We start from the raw sequence: 15,981 nt of genomic DNA, 5'->3' as shown, positions 1-15,981 counted from the left end.
CAATTGTAAAAAGTATTTCACATTGTAGAAGAGATGCAATAGGAAGAAGATGAAAGGTGGCTTACGTCCATACCATCGTCAGGCCATTTGAGGTGGCGGGGACTGCAATGGCCATCCACCGATTGGCTGGGACTCCTGGGCGGGTCTTCTCTAGTCCATCCAATTTTCGCCATAGGATGTCACAGCCTTCTTTGCATACCCTTATTTAACCCACACAAAGATGCCAACGGCAGGCGTGACATAATTTTTTGACGCATTATAAAGGATTAGGAAAAAGATAAAAAGCAGCTTACGGCCATACCTCTCTGGTTCCGCCCGATCTCGTCTGATCTCGGAAGCTAAGCAGAGCAGGGCCTGGTTAGTACCTGGATGGAAGACCGCCTGGGAATCCCAGGTGCCGTAAGCTTTTTCACTTCTCTCTGAAAGCTGCAGAGCGCCGCAGATTGTACACCTACAAATTACAAAAAGTATATCACATTGTTGAAGAGATGCATGTTTATTGTTGTTTTAACGTTGGATATGAAAGGCATTTAGACAATATTATCAAACATGATTCCGTTTCATGGTTGCTAAATTAGTGTTGATCAACATTTAACAATTGGCATACTTTTGTTTGTAATTTAGCCGTTGAAATACAGTTGCTAACCAAACATGTTAGATTTACCAGTGAAGAAAAGTAAAGTTCCCTTTAGGTTTTAGGAACCTCTCTTGCCAATGCTAAGAACTGCTTCAATTTTAGAAAAAGAAACTTCTGATTATCTTTGACACGTTTTAAAGGATTAGGAAAAAGATGAAAAGCAGCTTACGGCCATACCTCTCTGGTTCCGCCCGATCTCGTCTGATCTCGGAAGCTAAGCAGAGCAGGGCCTGGTTAGTACCTGGATGGAAGACCGCCTGGGAATCCCAGGTGCCGTAAGCTTTTTCACTTCTCTCTCTGAAAGCCGCCCAGCGCCGTAGCTTGTACACCTACACAATTGTAAAAAGTTGATCACATTGTAGAAGAGATGCAATAGGAAGAAGATGAAAGGTGGCTTACGTCCATACCATCGTCAGGCCATTTGAGGTGGCGGGGACTGCAATGGCCATCCACCGATTGGCTGGGACTCCTGGGCGGGTCTTCTCTAGTCCATCCAATTTTCGCCATAGGATGTCACAGCCTTCTTTGCATACCCTTATTTAACCCACACAAAGATGCCAACGGCAGGCGTGACATAATTTTTTGACGCATTATAAAGGATTAGGAAAAAGATAAAAAGCAGCTTACGGCCATACCTCTCTGGTTCCGCCCGATCTCGTCTGATCTCGGAAGCTAAGCAGAGCAGGGCCTGGTTAGTACCTGGATGGAAGACCGCCTGGGAATCCCAGGTGCCGTAAGCTTTTTCACTTCTCTCTGAAAGCTGCAGAGCGCCGCAGATTGTACACCTACAAATTACAAAAAGTATATCACATTGTTGAAGAGATGCATGTTTAGTGTTGTTTTAACGTTGGATATGAAAGGGAATTAGACAATATTATCCAAAATGATTCCGTTTCATGGTTGCTAAATTAGTGTTGATCAACATTTAACAATTGGCATACTTTTGTTTGTAATTTAGCCGTTGAAATACAGGTGCTAACCCAACATGTTAGAATTGCCAGTGAAGAAAAGTAAAGTTACCTTCAGGTTTTAGAAACCTCTCTTGCCAATCCTAAGAACTGCTTCAATTTTAGAAAAAGAAACTCTTCTGATTATCTTTGACGCATTATAAAGGATTAGGAAAAAGATAAAAAGCAGCTTACGGCCATACCTCTCTGGTTCCGCCCGATCTCGTCTGATCTCGGAAGCTAAGCAGAGCAGGGCCTGGTTAGTACCTGGATGGAAGACCGCCTGGGAATCCCAGGTGCCGTAAGCTTTTTCACTTCTCTCTCTGAAAGCCGCCCAGCGCCGTAGCTTGTACACCTACACAATTGTAAAAAGTTTATCACATTGTAGAAGAGATGCAATAGGAAGAAGATGAAAGGTGGCTTACGTCCATACCATCATCAGGCCATTTGAGGTGGCGGGGACTGCAATGGCCATCCACCGATTGGCTGGGACTCCTGGGCGGGTCTTCTCTAGTCCATCCAATTTTCGCCATAGGATGTCACAGCCTTCTTTGCATACCCTTATTTAACCCACACAAAGATGCCAACGGCAGGCGTGACATAATTTTTTGACGCATTATAAAGGATTAGGAAAAAGATAAAAAGCAGCTTACGGCCATACCTCTCTGGTTCCGCCCGATCTCGTCTGATCTCGGAAGCTAAGCAGAGCAGGGCCTGGTTAGTACCTGGATGGAAGACCGCCTGGGAATCCCAGGTGCCGTAAGCTTTTTCACTTCTCTCTGAAAGCTGCAGAGCGCCGCAGATTGTACACCTACAAATTACAAAAAGTATATCACATTGTTGAAGAGATGCATGTTTAGTGTTGTTTTAACGTTGGATATGAAAGGAAATTAGACAATATTATCCAAAATGATTCCGTTTCATGATTGCTAAATTGGTGTTGATCAACATTTTACGATTGGCATACTATTGTTTGTAATTTAGCCGTTGAAATACAGGTGCTAACCAAACATGTTAGATTTACCAGTGAAGAAAAGTAAAGTTACCTTCAGGTTTTAGGAACCTCTCTTGCCAATGCTAAGAACTGCTTCAATTTTAGAAAAAGAAACTTCTGATTATCTTTGACACGTTTTAAAGGATTAGGAAAAAGATAAAAAGCAGCTTACAGCCATACCTCTCTGGTTCCGCCCGATCTCGTCTGATCTCGGAAGCTAAGCAGAGCGGGTGCTGGTTAGTACCTGGATGGAAGACCGCCTGGGAATCCCAGGTGCCGTAAGCTTTTTCACTTCTCTCACCGAAAGCCGCCGAGCGCCGCAGATTGTACACCTACAAATTACAAAAAGTATATCACATTGTTGAAGAGATGCATGTTTAGTGTTGTTTTAACGTTGGATATGAAAGGCAATTAGACAATATAATCCAAAATGATTCCGTTTCATGGTTGCTAAATTAGTGTTGATCAACATTTAACAATTGGCATACTTTTGTTTGTAATTTAGCCGTTGAAATACAGGTGCTAACCCAACATGTTAGAATTGCCAGTGAAGAAAAGTAAAGTTACCTTCAGGTTTTAGAAACCTCTCTTGCCAATCCTAAGAACTGCTTCAATTTTAGAAAAAGAAACTCTTCTGATTATCTTTGACGCATTATAAAGGATTAGGAAAAAGATAAAAAGCAGCTTACGGCCATACCTCTCTGGTTCCGCCCGATCTCGTCTGATCTCGGAAGCTAAGCAGAGCAGGGCCTGGTTAGTACCTGGATGGAAGACCGCCTGGGAATCCCAGGTGCCGTAAGCTTTTTCACTTCTCTCTCCGAAAGCCGCCCACCGCCGCAGATTGTACACCTTCACAATTGTAAAAAGTATTTCACATTGTAGAAGAGATGCAATAGGAAGAAGATGAAAGGTGGCTTACTTCCATACCATCGTCAGGCCATTTGAGGTGGCGGGGACTGCAATGGCCATCCACCGATTGGCTGGGACTCCTGGGCGGGTCTTCTCTAGTCCATCCAATTTTCGCCATAGGATGTCACAGCCTTCTTTGCATACCCTTATTTAACCCACACAAAGATGCCAACGGCAGGCGTGACATAATTTTTTGACGCATTATAAAGGATTAGGAAAAAGATAAAAAGCAGCTTACGGCCATACCTCTCTGGTTCCGCCCGATCTCGTCTGATCTCGGAAGCTAAGCAGAGCAGGGCCTGGTTAGTACCTGGATGGAAGACCGCCTGGGAATCCCAGGTGCCGTAAGCTTTTTCACTTCTCTCTCTGAAAGCCGCCCAGCGACGTAGCTTGTACACCTACACAATTGTAAAAAGTTGATCACATTGTAGAAGAGATGCAATAGGAAGAAGATGAAAGGTGGCTTACGTCCATACCATCGTCAGGCCATTTGAGGTGGCGGGGACTGCAATGGCCATCCACCGATTGGCTGGGACTCCTGGGCGGGTCTTCTCTAGTCCATCCAATTTTCGCCATAGGATGTCACAGCCTTCTTTGCATACCCTTATTTAACCCACACAAAGATGCCAACGGCAGGCGTGACATAATTTTTTGACGCATTATAAAGGATTAGGAAAAAGATAAAAAGCAGCTTACGGCCATACCTCTCTGGTTCCGCCCGATCTCGTCTGATCTCGGAAGCTAAGCAGAGCAGGGCCTGGTTAGTACCTGGATGGAAGACCACCTGGGAATCCCAGGTGCCGTAAGCTTTTTCACTTCTCTCTCTGAAAGCCGCCCAGCGCCGTAGCTTGTACACCTACACAATTGTAAAAAGTTTATCACATTGTAGAAGAGATGCAATAGGAAGAAGATGAAAGGTGGCTTACGTCCATACCATCATCAGGCCATTTGAGGTGGCGGGGACTGCAATGGCCATCCACCGATTGGCTGGGACTCCTGGGCGGGTCTTCTCTAGTCCATCCAATTTTCGCCATAGGATGTCACAGCCTTCTTTGCATACCCTTATTTAACCCACACAAAGATGCCAACGGCAGGCGTGACATAATTTTTTGACGCATTATAAAGGATTAGGAAAAAGATAAAAAGCAGCTTACGGCCATACCTCTCTGGTTCCGCCCGATCTCGTCTGATCTCGGAAGCTAAGCAGAGCAGGGCCTGGTTAGTACCTGGATGGAAGACCGCCTGGGAATCCCAGGTGCCGTAAGCTTTTTCACTTCTCTCTGAAAGCTGCAGAGCGCCGCAGATTGTACACCTACAAATTACAAAAAGTATATCACATTGTTGAAGAGATGCATGTTTAGTGTTGTTTTAACGTTGGATATGAAAGGAAATTAGACAATATTATCCAAAATGATTCCGTTTCATGATTGCTAAATTGGTGTTGATCAACATTTTACGATTGGCATACTATTGTTTGTAATTTAGCCGTTGAAATACAGGTGCTAACCAAACATGTTAGATTTACCAGTGAAGAAAAGTAAAGTTACCTTCAGGTTTTAGGAACCTCTCTTGCCAATGCTAAGAACTGCTTCAATTTTAGAAAAAGAAACTTCTGATTATCTTTGACACGTTTTAAAGGATTAGGAAAAAGATAAAAAGCAGCTTACAGCCATACCTCTCTGGTTCCGCCCGATCTCGTCTGATCTCGGAAGCTAAGCAGAGCGGGTGCTGGTTAGTACCTGGATGGAAGACCGCCTGGGAATCCCAGGTGCCGTAAGCTTTTTCACTTCTCTCACCGAAAGCCGCCGAGCGCCGCAGATTGTACACCTACAAATTACAAAAAGTATATCACATTGTTGAAGAGATGCATGTTTAGTGTTGTTTTAACGTTGGATATGAAAGGCAATTAGACAATATAATCCAAAATGATTCCGTTTCATGGTTGCTAAATTAGTGTTGATCAACATTTAACAATTGGCATACTTTTGTTTGTAATTTAGCCGTTGAAATACAGGTGCTAACCCAACATGTTAGAATTGCCAGTGAAGAAAAGTAAAGTTACCTTCAGGTTTTAGAAACCTCTCTTGCCAATCCTAAGAACTGCTTCAATTTTAGAAAAAGAAACTCTTCTGATTATCTTTGACGCATTATAAAGGATTAGGAAAAAGATAAAAAGCAGCTTACGGCCATACCTCTCTGGTTCCGCCCGATCTCGTCTGATCTCGGAAGCTAAGCAGAGCAGGGCCTGGTTAGTACCTGGATGGAAGACCGCCTGGGAATCCCAGGTGCCGTAAGCTTTTTCACTTCTCTCTCCGAAAGCCGCCCACCGCCGCAGATTGTACACCTTCACAATTGTAAAAAGTATTTCACATTGTAGAAGAGATGCAATAGGAAGAAGATGAAAGGTGGCTTACGTCCATACCATCGTCAGGCCATTTGAGGTGGCGGGGACTGCAATGGCCATCCACCGATTGGCTGGGACTCCTGGGCGGGTCTTCTCTAGTCCATCCAATTTTCGCCATAGGATGTCACAGCCTTCTTTGCATACCCTTATTTAACCCACACAAAGATGCCAACGGCAGGCGTGACATAATTTTTTGACGCATTATAAAGGATTAGGAAAAAGATAAAAAGCAGCTTACGGCCATACCTCTCTGGTTCCGCCCGATCTCGTCTGATCTCGGAAGCTAAGCAGAGCAGGGCCTGGTTAGTACCTGGATGGAAGACCGCCTGGGAATCCCAGGTGCCGTAAGCTTTTTCACTTCTCTCTGAAAGCTGCAGAGCGCCGCAGATTGTACACCTACAAATTACAAAAAGTATATCACATTGTTGAAGAGATGCATGTTTAGTGTTGTTTTAACGTTGGATATGAAAGGAAATTAGACAATATTATCCAAAATGATTCCGTTTCATGATTGCTAAATTGGTGTTGATCAACATTTTACGATTGGCATACTATTGTTTGTAATTTAGCCGTTGAAATACAGGTGCTAACCAAACATGTTAGATTTACCAGTGAAGAAAAGTAAAGTTACCTTCAGGTTTTAGGAACCTCTCTTGCCAATGCTAAGAACTGCTTCAATTTTAGAAAAAGAAACTTCTGATTATCTTTGACACGTTTTAAAGGATTAGGAAAAAGATAAAAAGCAGCTTACAGCCATACCTCTCTGGTTCCGCCCGATCTCGTCTGATCTCGGAAGCTAAGCAGAGCGGGTGCTGGTTAGTACCTGGATGGAAGACCGCCTGGGAATCCCAGGTGCCGTAAGCTTTTTCACTTCTCTCACCGAAAGCCGCCGAGCGCCGCAGATTGTACACCTACAAATTACAAAAAGTATATCACATTGTTGAAGAGATGCATGTTTAGTGTTGTTTTAACGTTGGATATGAAAGGCAATTAGACAATATAATCCAAAATGATTCCGTTTCATGGTTGCTAAATTAGTGTTGATCAACATTTAACAATTGGCATACTTTTGTTTGTAATTTAGCCGTTGAAATACAGGTGCTAACCCAACATGTTAGAATTGCCAGTGAAGAAAAGTAAAGTTACCTTCAGGTTTTAGAAACCTCTCTTGCCAATCCTAAGAACTGCTTCAATTTTAGAAAAAGAAACTCTTCTGATTATCTTTGACGCATTATAAAGGATTAGGAAAAAGATAAAAAGCAGCTTACGGCCATACCTCTCTGGTTCCGCCCGATCTCGTCTGATCTCGGAAGCTAAGCAGAGCAGGGCCTGGTTAGTACCTGGATGGAAGACCGCCTGGGAATCCCAGGTGCCGTAAGCTTTTTCACTTCTCTCTCCGAAAGCCGCCCACCGCCGCAGATTGTACACCTTCACAATTGTAAAAAGTATTTCACATTGTAGAAGAGATGCAATAGGAAGAAGATGAAAGGTGGCTTACTTCCATACCATCGTCAGGCCATTTGAGGTGGCGGGGACTGCAATGGCCATCCACCGATTGGCTGGGACTCCTGGGCGGGTCTTCTCTAGTCCATCCAATTTTCGCCATAGGATGTCACAGCCTTCTTTGCATACCCTTATTTAACCCACACAAAGATGCCAACGGCAGGCGTGACATAATTTTTTGACGCATTATAAAGGATTAGGAAAAAGATAAAAAGCAGCTTACGGCCATACCTCTCTGGTTCCGCCCGATCTCGTCTGATCTCGGAAGCTAAGCAGAGCAGGGCCTGGTTAGTACCTGGATGGAAGACCGCCTGGGAATCCCAGGTGCCGTAAGCTTTTTCACTTCTCTCTCTGAAAGCCGCCCAGCGACGTAGCTTGTACACCTACACAATTGTAAAAAGTTGATCACATTGTAGAAGAGATGCAATAGGAAGAAGATGAAAGGTGGCTTACGTCCATACCATCGTCAGGCCATTTGAGGTGGCGGGGACTGCAATGGCCATCCACCGATTGGCTGGGACTCCTGGGCGGGTCTTCTCTAGTCCATCCAATTTTCGCCATAGGATGTCACAGCCTTCTTTGCATACCCTTATTTAACCCACACAAAGATGCCAACGGCAGGCGTGACATAATTTTTTGACGCATTATAAAGGATTAGGAAAAAGATAAAAAGCAGCTTACGGCCATACCTCTCTGGTTCCGCCCGATCTCGTCTGATCTCGGAAGCTAAGCAGAGCAGGGCCTGGTTAGTACCTGGATGGAAGACCACCTGGGAATCCCAGGTGCCGTAAGCTTTTTCACTTCTCTCTCTGAAAGCCGCCCAGCGCCGTAGCTTGTACACCTACACAATTGTAAAAAGTTTATCACATTGTAGAAGAGATGCAATAGGAAGAAGATGAAAGGTGGCTTACGTCCATACCATCATCAGGCCATTTGAGGTGGCGGGGACTGCAATGGCCATCCACCGATTGGCTGGGACTCCTGGGCGGGTCTTCTCTAGTCCATCCAATTTTCGCCATAGGATGTCACAGCCTTCTTTGCATACCCTTATTTAACCCACACAAAGATGCCAACGGCAGGCGTGACATAATTTTTTGACGCATTATAAAGGATTAGGAAAAAGATAAAAAGCAGCTTACGGCCATACCTCTCTGGTTCCGCCCGATCTCGTCTGATCTCGGAAGCTAAGCAGAGCAGGGCCTGGTTAGTACCTGGATGGAAGACCGCCTGGGAATCCCAGGTGCCGTAAGCTTTTTCACTTCTCTCTGAAAGCTGCAGAGCGCCGCAGATTGTACACCTACAAATTACAAAAAGTATATCACATTGTTGAAGAGATGCATGTTTAGTGTTGTTTTAACGTTGGATATGAAAGGAAATTAGACAATATTATCCAAAATGATTCCGTTTCATGATTGCTAAATTGGTGTTGATCAACATTTTACGATTGGCATACTATTGTTTGTAATTTAGCCGTTGAAATACAGGTGCTAACCAAACATGTTAGATTTACCAGTGAAGAAAAGTAAAGTTACCTTCAGGTTTTAGGAACCTCTCTTGCCAATGCTAAGAACTGCTTCAATTTTAGAAAAAGAAACTTCTGATTATCTTTGACACGTTTTAAAGGATTAGGAAAAAGATAAAAAGCAGCTTACAGCCATACCTCTCTGGTTCCGCCCGATCTCGTCTGATCTCGGAAGCTAAGCAGAGCGGGTGCTGGTTAGTACCTGGATGGAAGACCGCCTGGGAATCCCAGGTGCCGTAAGCTTTTTCACTTCTCTCACCGAAAGCCGCCGAGCGCCGCAGATTGTACACCTACAAATTACAAAAAGTATATCACATTGTTGAAGAGATGCATGTTTAGTGTTGTTTTAACGTTGGATATGAAAGGCAATTAGACAATATAATCCAAAATGATTCCGTTTCATGGTTGCTAAATTAGTGTTGATCAACATTTAACAATTGGCATACTTTTGTTTGTAATTTAGCCGTTGAAATACAGGTGCTAACCCAACATGTTAGAATTGCCAGTGAAGAAAAGTAAAGTTACCTTCAGGTTTTAGAAACCTCTCTTGCCAATCCTAAGAACTGCTTCAATTTTAGAAAAAGAAACTCTTCTGATTATCTTTGACGCATTATAAAGGATTAGGAAAAAGATAAAAAGCAGCTTACGGCCATACCTCTCTGGTTCCGCCCGATCTCGTCTGATCTCGGAAGCTAAGCAGAGCAGGGCCTGGTTAGTACCTGGATGGAAGACCGCCTGGGAATCCCAGGTGCCGTAAGCTTTTTCACTTCTCTCTCCGAAAGCCGCCCACCGCCGCAGATTGTACACCTTCACAATTGTAAAAAGTATTTCACATTGTAGAAGAGATGCAATAGGAAGAAGATGAAAGGTGGCTTACGTCCATACCATCGTCAGGCCATTTGAGGTGGCGGGGACTGCAATGGCCATCCACCGATTGGCTGGGACTCCTGGGCGGGTCTTCTCTAGTCCATCCAATTTTCGCCATAGGATGTCACAGCCTTCTTTGCATACCCTTATTTAACCCACACAAAGATGCCAACGGCAGGCGTGACATAATTTTTTGACGCATTATAAAGGATTAGGAAAAAGATAAAAAGCAGCTTACGGCCATACCTCTCTGGTTCCGCCCGATCTCGTCTGATCTCGGAAGCTAAGCAGAGCTGGGCCTGGTTAGTACCTGGATGGAAGACCGCCTGGGAATCCCAGGTGCCGTAAGCTTTTTCACTTCTCTCACCGAAAGCCGCCGAGCGCCGCAGATTGTACACCTACAAATTACAAAAAGTATATCACATTGTTGAAGAGATGCATGTTTAGTGTTTTTTTAACGTTGCATATGAAAGGCATTTAGACAATATTATCAAACATGATTCCGTTTCATGGTTGCTAAATTAGTGTTGATCAACATTTAACAATTGGCATACTTTTGTTTGTAATTTAGCCGTTGAAATACAGGTGCTAACCAAACATGTTAGATTTACCAAAGAAGAAAAGTAAAGTTCCCTTTAGGTTTTAGGAACCTCTCTTGCCAATGCTAAGAACTGCTTCAATTTTAGAAAAAGAAACTTCTGATTATCTTTGACACGTTTTAAAGGATTAGGAAAAAGATGAAAAGCAGCTTACGGCCATACCTCTCTGGTTCCGCCCGATCTCGTCTGATCTCGGAAGCTAAGCAGAGCAGGGCCTGGTTAGTACCTGGATGGAAGACCGCCTGGGAATCCCAGGTGCCGTAAGCTTTTTCACTTCTCTCTCTGAAAGCCGCCCAGCGCCGTAGCTTGTACACCTACACAATTGTAAAAAGTTGATCACATTGTAGAAGAGATGCAATAGGAAGAAGATGAAAGGTGGCTTACGTCCATACCATCGTCAGGCCATTTGAGGTGGCGGGGACTGCAATGGCCATCCACCGATTGGCTGGGACTCCTGGGCGGGTCTTCTCTAGTCCATCCAATTTTCGCCATAGGATGTCACAGCCTTCTTTGCATACCCTTATTTAACCCACACAAAGATGCCAACGGCAGGCGTGACATAATTTTTTGACGCATTATAAAGGATTAGGAAAAAGATAAAAAGCAGCTTACGGCCATACCTCTCTGGTTCCGCCCGATCTTGTCTGATCTCGGAAGCTAAGCAGAGCAGGGCCTGGTTAGTACCTGGATGGAAGACCGCCTGGGAATCCCAGGTGCCGTAAGCTTTTTCACTTCTCTCTGAAAGCTGCAGAGCGCCGCAGATTGTACACCTACAAATTACAAAAAGTATATCACATTGTTGAAGAGATGCATGTTTAGTGTTGTTTTAACGTTGCATATGAAAGGAAATTAGACAATATTATCCAAAATGATTCCGTTTCATGATTGCTAAATTAGTGTTGATCAACATTTAACAATTGGCATACTTTTGTTTGTAATTTAGCCGTTGAAATACAGGTGCTAACCAAACATGTTAGATTTACCAGTGAAGAAAAGTAAAGTTCCCTTTAGGTTTTAGGAACCTCTCTTGCCAATGCTAAGAACTGCTTCAATTTTAGAAAAAGAAACTTCTGATTATCTTTGACACGTTTTAAAGGATTAGGAAAAAGTTGAAAAGCAGCTTACGGCCATACCTCTCTGGTTCCGCCCGATCTCGTCTGATCTCGGAAGCTAAGCAGAGCAGGGCCTGGTTAGTACCTGGATGGAAGACCGCCTGGGAATCCCAGGTGCCGTAAGCTTTTTCACTTCTCTCTCTGAAAGCCGCCCAGCGACGTAGCTTGTACACCTACACAATTGTAAAAAGTTGATCACATTGTAGAAGAGATGCAATAGGAAGAAGATGAAAGGTGGCTTACGTCCATACCATCGTCAGGCCATTTGAGGTGGCGGGGACTGCAATGGCCATCCACCGATTGGCTGGGACTCCTGGGCGGGTCTTCTCTAGTCCATCCAATTTTCGCCATAGGATGTCACAGCCTTCTTTGCATACCCTTATTTAACCCACACAAAGATGCCAACGGCAGGCGTGACATAATTTTTTGACGCATTATAAAGGATTAGGAAAAAGATAAAAAGCAGCTTACGGCCATACCTCTCTGGTTCCGCCCGATCTCGTCTGATCTCGGAAGCTAAGCAGAGCAGGGCCTGGTTAGTACCTGGATGGAAGACCGCCTGGGAATCCCAGGTGCCGTAAGCTTTTTCACTTCTCTCTCTGAAAGCCGCCCAGCGCCGTAGCTTGTACACCTACACAATTGTAAAAAGTTGATCACATTGTAGAAGAGATGCAATAGGAAGAAGATGAAAGGTGGCTTACGTCCATACCATCATCAGGCCATTTGAGGTGGCGGGGACTGCAATGGCCATCCACCGATTGGCTGGGACTCCTGGGCGGGTCTTCTCTAGTCCATCCAATTTTCGCCATAGGATGTCACAGCCTTCTTTGCATACCCTTATTTAACCCACACAAAGATGCCAACGGCAGGCGTGACATAATTTTTTGACGCATTATAAAGGATTAGGAAAAAGATAAAAAGCAGCTTACGGCCATACCTCTCTGGTTCCGCCCGATCTCGTCTGATCTCGGAAGCTAAGCAGAGCAGGGCCTGGTTAGTACCTGGATGGAAGACCGCCTGGGAATCCCAGGTGCCGTAAGCTTTTTTACTTCTCTCTGAAAGCTGCAGAGCGCCGCAGATTGTACACCTACAAATTACAAAAAGTATATCACATTGTTGAAGAGATGCATGTTTATTGTTGTTTTAACGTTGGATATGAAAGGCATTTAGACAATATTATCAAACATAATTCCGTTTTTATGGTTGCTAAATTAGTGTTGATCAACATTTAACAATTGGCATACTTTTGTTTGTAATTTAGCCGTTGAAATACAGTTGCTAACCAAACATGTTAGATTTACCAGTGAAGAAAAGTAAAGTTCCCTTTAGGTTTTAGGAACCTCTCTTGCCAATGCTAAGAACTGCTTCAATTTTAGAAAAAGAAACTTCTGATTATCTTTGACACGTTTTAAAGGATTAGGAAAAAGATGAAAAGCAGCTTACGGCCATACCTCTCTGGTTCCGCCCGATCTCGTCTGATCTCGGAAGCTAAGCAGAGCAGGGCCTGGTTAGTACCTGGATGGAAGACCGCCTGGGAATCCCAGGTGCCGTAAGCTTTTTCACTTCTCTCTCTGAAAGCCGCCCAGCGCCGTAGCTTGTACACCTACACAATTGTAAAAAGTTGATCACATTGTAGAAGAGATGCAATAGGAAGAAGATGAAAGGTGGCTTACGTCCATACCATCGTCAGGCCATTTGAGGTGGCGGGGACTGCAATGGCCATCCACCGATTGGCTGGGACTCCTGGGCGGGTCTTCTCTAGTCCATCCAATTTTCGCCATAGGATGTCACAGCCTTCTTTGCATACCCTTATTTAACCCACACAAAGATGCCAACGGCAGGCGTGACATAATTTTTTGACGCATTATAAAGGATTAGGAAAAAGATAAAAAGCAGCTTACGGCCATACCTCTCTGGTTCCGCCCGATCTCGTCTGATCTCGGAAGCTAAGCAGAGCAGGGCCTGGTTAGTACCTGGATGGAAGACCGCCTGGGAATCCCAGGTGCCGTAAGCTTTTTCACTTCTCTCTGAAAGCTGCAGAGCGCCGCAGATTGTACACCTACAAATTACAAAAAGTATATCACATTGTTGAAGAGATGCATGTTTAGTGTTGTTTTAACGTTGCATATGAAAGGAAATTAGACAATATTATCCAAAATGATTCCGTTTCATGATTGCTAAATTAGTGTTGATCAACATTTAACAATTGGCATACTTTTGTTTGTAATTTAGCCGTTGAAATACAGGTGCTAACCAAACATGTTAGATTTACCAGTGAAGAAAAGTAAAGTTCCCTTTAGGTTTTAGGAACCTCTCTTGCCAATGCTAAGAACTGCTTCAATTTTAGAAAAAGAAACTTCTGATTATCTTTGACACGTTTTAAAGGATTAGGAAAAAGTTGAAAAGCAGCTTACGGCCATACCTCTCTGGTTCCGCCCGATCTCGTCTGATCTCGGAAGCTAAGCAGAGCAGGGCCTGGTTAGTACCTGGATGGAAGACCGCCTGGGAATCCCAGGTGCCGTAAGCTTTTTCACTTCTCTCTCTGAAAGCCGCCCAGCGACGTAGCTTGTACACCTACACAATTGTAAAAAGTTGATCACATTGTAGAAGAGATGCAATAGGAAGAAGATGAAAGGTGGCTTACGTCCATACCATCGTCAGGCCATTTGAGGTGGCGGGGACTGCAATGGCCATCCACCGATTTGCTGGGACTCCTGGGCGGGTCTTCTCTAGTCCATCCAATTTTCGCCATAGGATGTCACAGCCTTCTTTGCATACCCTTATTTAACCCACACAAAGATGCCAACGGCAGGCGTGACATAATTTTTTGACGCATTATAAAGGATTAGGAAAAAGATAAAAAGCAGCTTACGGCCATACCTCTCTGGTTCCGCCCGATCTCGTCTGATCTCGGAAGCTAAGCAGAGCAGGGCCTGGTTAGTACCTGGATGGAAGACCGCCTGGGAATCCCAGGTGCCGTAAGCTTTTTCACTTCTCTCTCTGAAAGCCGCCCAGCGCCGTAGCTTGTACACCTACACAATTGTAAAAAGTTGATCACATTGTAGAAGAGATGCAATAGGAAGAAGATGAAAGGTGGCTTACGTCCATACCATCGTCAGGCCATTTGAGGTGGCGGGGACTGCAATGGCCATCCACCGATTGGCTGGGACTCCTGGGCGGGTCTTCTCTAGTCCATCCAATTTTCGCCATAGGATGTCACAGCCTTCTTTGCATACCCTTATTTAACCCACACAAAGATGCCAACGGCAGGCGTGACATAATTTTTTGACGCATTATAAAGGATTAGGAAAAAGATAAAAAGCAGCTTACGGCCATACCTCTCTGGTTCCGCCCGATCTCGTCTGATCTCGGAAGCTAAGCAGAGCAGGGCCTGGTTAGTACCTGGATGGAAGACCGCCTGGGAATCCCAGGTGCCGTAAGCTTTTTCACTTCTCTCTCTGAAAGCCGCCCAGCGCCGTAGCTTGTACACCTACACAATTGTAAAAAGTTTATCACATTGTAGAAGAGATGCAATAGGAAGAAGATGAAAGGTGGCTTACGTCCATACCATCGTCAGGCCATTTGAGGTGGCGGGGACTGCAATGGCCATCCACCGATTGGCTGGGACTCCTGGGCGGGTCTTCTCTAGTCCATCCAATTTTCGCCATAGGATGTCACAGCCTTCTTTGCATACCCTTATTTAACCCACACAAAGATGCCAACGGCAGGCGTGACATAATTTTTTGACGCATTATAAAGGATTAGGAAAAAGATAAAAAGCAGCTTACGGCCATACCTCTCTGGTTCCGCCCGATCTCGTCTGATCTCGGAAGCTAAGCAGAGCAGGGCCTGGTTAGTACCTGGATGGAAGACCGCCTGGGAATCCCAGGTGCCGTAAGCTTTTTCACTTCTCTCTGAAAGCTGCAGAGCGCCGCAGATTGTACACCTACAAATTACAAAAAGTATATCACATTGTTGAAGAGATGCATGTTTATTGTTGTTTTAACGTTGGATATGAAAGGCATTTAGACAATATTATCAAACATGATTCCGTTTCATGGTTGCTAAATTAGTGTTGATCAACATTTAACAATTGGCATACTTTTGTTTGTAATTTAGCCGTTGAAATACAGTTGCTAACCAAACATGTTAGATTTACCAGTGAAGAAAAGTAAAGTTCCCTTTAGGTTTTAGGAACCTCTCTTGCCAATGCTAAGAACTGCTTCAATTTTAGAAAAAGAAACTTCTGATTATCTTTGACACGTTTTAAAGGATTAGGAAAAAGATGAAAAGCAGCTTACGGCCATACCTCTCTGGTTCCGCCCGATCTCGTCTGATCTCGGAAGCTAAGCAGAGCAGGGCCTGGTTAGTACCTGGATGGAAGACCGCCTGGGAATCCCAGGTGCCGTAAGCTTTTTCACTTCTCTCTCTGAAAGCCGCCCAGCGCCGTAGCTTGTACACCTACACAATTGTAAAAAGTTGATCAC

The 15,981-nt window shown here is 44.3% G+C and overlaps 29 non-coding genes and 4 pseudogenes across 29 annotated transcripts; all 33 read left to right on the top strand.

Annotated features, from left to right (window-relative positions):
• Positions 1-287: 287 nt before the first annotated feature.
• On the top strand, positions 288-406 carry LOC134111807 (5S ribosomal RNA). The gene has a single exon (XR_009945150.1). It is a non-coding gene; the product is annotated as a 5S ribosomal RNA (ribosomal RNA).
• A 394-nt stretch (positions 407-800) lies between these two features.
• On the top strand, positions 801-919 carry LOC134111806 (5S ribosomal RNA). The gene has a single exon (XR_009945149.1). It is a non-coding gene; the product is annotated as a 5S ribosomal RNA (ribosomal RNA).
• A 339-nt stretch (positions 920-1,258) lies between these two features.
• On the top strand, positions 1,259-1,377 carry LOC134111805 (5S ribosomal RNA). The gene has a single exon (XR_009945148.1). It is a non-coding gene; the product is annotated as a 5S ribosomal RNA (ribosomal RNA).
• A 396-nt stretch (positions 1,378-1,773) lies between these two features.
• Positions 1,774-1,892, top strand: LOC134111804 (5S ribosomal RNA). Its single transcript, XR_009945147.1, has one exon. It is a non-coding gene; the product is annotated as a 5S ribosomal RNA (ribosomal RNA).
• A 339-nt stretch (positions 1,893-2,231) lies between these two features.
• On the top strand, positions 2,232-2,350 carry LOC134111803 (5S ribosomal RNA). Its single transcript, XR_009945146.1, has one exon. It is a non-coding gene; the product is annotated as a 5S ribosomal RNA (ribosomal RNA).
• A 394-nt stretch (positions 2,351-2,744) lies between these two features.
• On the top strand, positions 2,745-2,863 carry LOC134111479 (5S ribosomal RNA; annotated as a pseudogene).
• Positions 2,864-3,261: 398 nt separating this feature from the next.
• Positions 3,262-3,380, top strand: LOC134111802 (5S ribosomal RNA). Its single transcript, XR_009945145.1, has one exon. It is a non-coding gene; the product is annotated as a 5S ribosomal RNA (ribosomal RNA).
• Positions 3,381-3,719: 339 nt separating this feature from the next.
• LOC134111801 (5S ribosomal RNA) lies at positions 3,720-3,838 on the top strand. The gene has a single exon (XR_009945144.1). It is a non-coding gene; the product is annotated as a 5S ribosomal RNA (ribosomal RNA).
• Positions 3,839-4,177: 339 nt separating this feature from the next.
• Positions 4,178-4,296, top strand: LOC134111631 (5S ribosomal RNA). The gene has a single exon (XR_009944975.1). It is a non-coding gene; the product is annotated as a 5S ribosomal RNA (ribosomal RNA).
• A 339-nt stretch (positions 4,297-4,635) lies between these two features.
• On the top strand, positions 4,636-4,754 carry LOC134111800 (5S ribosomal RNA). Its single transcript, XR_009945143.1, has one exon. It is a non-coding gene; the product is annotated as a 5S ribosomal RNA (ribosomal RNA).
• Positions 4,755-5,148: 394 nt separating this feature from the next.
• LOC134111478 (5S ribosomal RNA) lies at positions 5,149-5,267 on the top strand (annotated as a pseudogene).
• Positions 5,268-5,665: 398 nt separating this feature from the next.
• Positions 5,666-5,784, top strand: LOC134111798 (5S ribosomal RNA). Its single transcript, XR_009945141.1, has one exon. It is a non-coding gene; the product is annotated as a 5S ribosomal RNA (ribosomal RNA).
• Positions 5,785-6,123: 339 nt separating this feature from the next.
• On the top strand, positions 6,124-6,242 carry LOC134111797 (5S ribosomal RNA). The gene has a single exon (XR_009945140.1). It is a non-coding gene; the product is annotated as a 5S ribosomal RNA (ribosomal RNA).
• Positions 6,243-6,636: 394 nt separating this feature from the next.
• On the top strand, positions 6,637-6,755 carry LOC134111477 (5S ribosomal RNA; annotated as a pseudogene).
• Positions 6,756-7,153: 398 nt separating this feature from the next.
• LOC134111796 (5S ribosomal RNA) lies at positions 7,154-7,272 on the top strand. Its single transcript, XR_009945139.1, has one exon. It is a non-coding gene; the product is annotated as a 5S ribosomal RNA (ribosomal RNA).
• Positions 7,273-7,611: 339 nt separating this feature from the next.
• LOC134111795 (5S ribosomal RNA) lies at positions 7,612-7,730 on the top strand. Its single transcript, XR_009945138.1, has one exon. It is a non-coding gene; the product is annotated as a 5S ribosomal RNA (ribosomal RNA).
• A 339-nt stretch (positions 7,731-8,069) lies between these two features.
• On the top strand, positions 8,070-8,188 carry LOC134111620 (5S ribosomal RNA). The gene has a single exon (XR_009944964.1). It is a non-coding gene; the product is annotated as a 5S ribosomal RNA (ribosomal RNA).
• A 339-nt stretch (positions 8,189-8,527) lies between these two features.
• LOC134111794 (5S ribosomal RNA) lies at positions 8,528-8,646 on the top strand. Its single transcript, XR_009945137.1, has one exon. It is a non-coding gene; the product is annotated as a 5S ribosomal RNA (ribosomal RNA).
• Positions 8,647-9,040: 394 nt separating this feature from the next.
• Positions 9,041-9,159, top strand: LOC134111476 (5S ribosomal RNA; annotated as a pseudogene).
• A 398-nt stretch (positions 9,160-9,557) lies between these two features.
• Positions 9,558-9,676, top strand: LOC134111792 (5S ribosomal RNA). Its single transcript, XR_009945136.1, has one exon. It is a non-coding gene; the product is annotated as a 5S ribosomal RNA (ribosomal RNA).
• Positions 9,677-10,015: 339 nt separating this feature from the next.
• LOC134111765 (5S ribosomal RNA) lies at positions 10,016-10,134 on the top strand. The gene has a single exon (XR_009945109.1). It is a non-coding gene; the product is annotated as a 5S ribosomal RNA (ribosomal RNA).
• A 396-nt stretch (positions 10,135-10,530) lies between these two features.
• On the top strand, positions 10,531-10,649 carry LOC134111791 (5S ribosomal RNA). The gene has a single exon (XR_009945135.1). It is a non-coding gene; the product is annotated as a 5S ribosomal RNA (ribosomal RNA).
• A 339-nt stretch (positions 10,650-10,988) lies between these two features.
• Positions 10,989-11,107, top strand: LOC134111202 (5S ribosomal RNA). Its single transcript, XR_009944584.1, has one exon. It is a non-coding gene; the product is annotated as a 5S ribosomal RNA (ribosomal RNA).
• Positions 11,108-11,501: 394 nt separating this feature from the next.
• LOC134111790 (5S ribosomal RNA) lies at positions 11,502-11,620 on the top strand. Its single transcript, XR_009945134.1, has one exon. It is a non-coding gene; the product is annotated as a 5S ribosomal RNA (ribosomal RNA).
• A 339-nt stretch (positions 11,621-11,959) lies between these two features.
• Positions 11,960-12,078, top strand: LOC134111789 (5S ribosomal RNA). The gene has a single exon (XR_009945133.1). It is a non-coding gene; the product is annotated as a 5S ribosomal RNA (ribosomal RNA).
• Positions 12,079-12,417: 339 nt separating this feature from the next.
• LOC134111788 (5S ribosomal RNA) lies at positions 12,418-12,536 on the top strand. Its single transcript, XR_009945132.1, has one exon. It is a non-coding gene; the product is annotated as a 5S ribosomal RNA (ribosomal RNA).
• A 395-nt stretch (positions 12,537-12,931) lies between these two features.
• On the top strand, positions 12,932-13,050 carry LOC134111786 (5S ribosomal RNA). Its single transcript, XR_009945130.1, has one exon. It is a non-coding gene; the product is annotated as a 5S ribosomal RNA (ribosomal RNA).
• Positions 13,051-13,389: 339 nt separating this feature from the next.
• On the top strand, positions 13,390-13,508 carry LOC134111785 (5S ribosomal RNA). The gene has a single exon (XR_009945129.1). It is a non-coding gene; the product is annotated as a 5S ribosomal RNA (ribosomal RNA).
• A 394-nt stretch (positions 13,509-13,902) lies between these two features.
• On the top strand, positions 13,903-14,021 carry LOC134111784 (5S ribosomal RNA). Its single transcript, XR_009945128.1, has one exon. It is a non-coding gene; the product is annotated as a 5S ribosomal RNA (ribosomal RNA).
• A 339-nt stretch (positions 14,022-14,360) lies between these two features.
• On the top strand, positions 14,361-14,479 carry LOC134111783 (5S ribosomal RNA). The gene has a single exon (XR_009945127.1). It is a non-coding gene; the product is annotated as a 5S ribosomal RNA (ribosomal RNA).
• A 339-nt stretch (positions 14,480-14,818) lies between these two features.
• Positions 14,819-14,937, top strand: LOC134111782 (5S ribosomal RNA). The gene has a single exon (XR_009945126.1). It is a non-coding gene; the product is annotated as a 5S ribosomal RNA (ribosomal RNA).
• Positions 14,938-15,276: 339 nt separating this feature from the next.
• On the top strand, positions 15,277-15,395 carry LOC134111781 (5S ribosomal RNA). Its single transcript, XR_009945125.1, has one exon. It is a non-coding gene; the product is annotated as a 5S ribosomal RNA (ribosomal RNA).
• A 394-nt stretch (positions 15,396-15,789) lies between these two features.
• On the top strand, positions 15,790-15,908 carry LOC134111780 (5S ribosomal RNA). The gene has a single exon (XR_009945124.1). It is a non-coding gene; the product is annotated as a 5S ribosomal RNA (ribosomal RNA).
• The last annotated feature ends 73 nt before the right edge of the window (positions 15,909-15,981 follow it).

The sequence above is a fragment of the Pungitius pungitius genome, unplaced genomic scaffold (assembly GCF_949316345.1).
Source record: "Pungitius pungitius unplaced genomic scaffold, fPunPun2.1 scaffold_29, whole genome shotgun sequence".
In the NCBI taxonomy this organism is placed as follows: domain Eukaryota; kingdom Metazoa; phylum Chordata; class Actinopteri; order Perciformes; family Gasterosteidae; genus Pungitius; species Pungitius pungitius.
The sequence above is the reverse complement of the archived record's forward strand: the minus strand, read 5'-3'. Positions and strand labels throughout refer to the sequence as shown.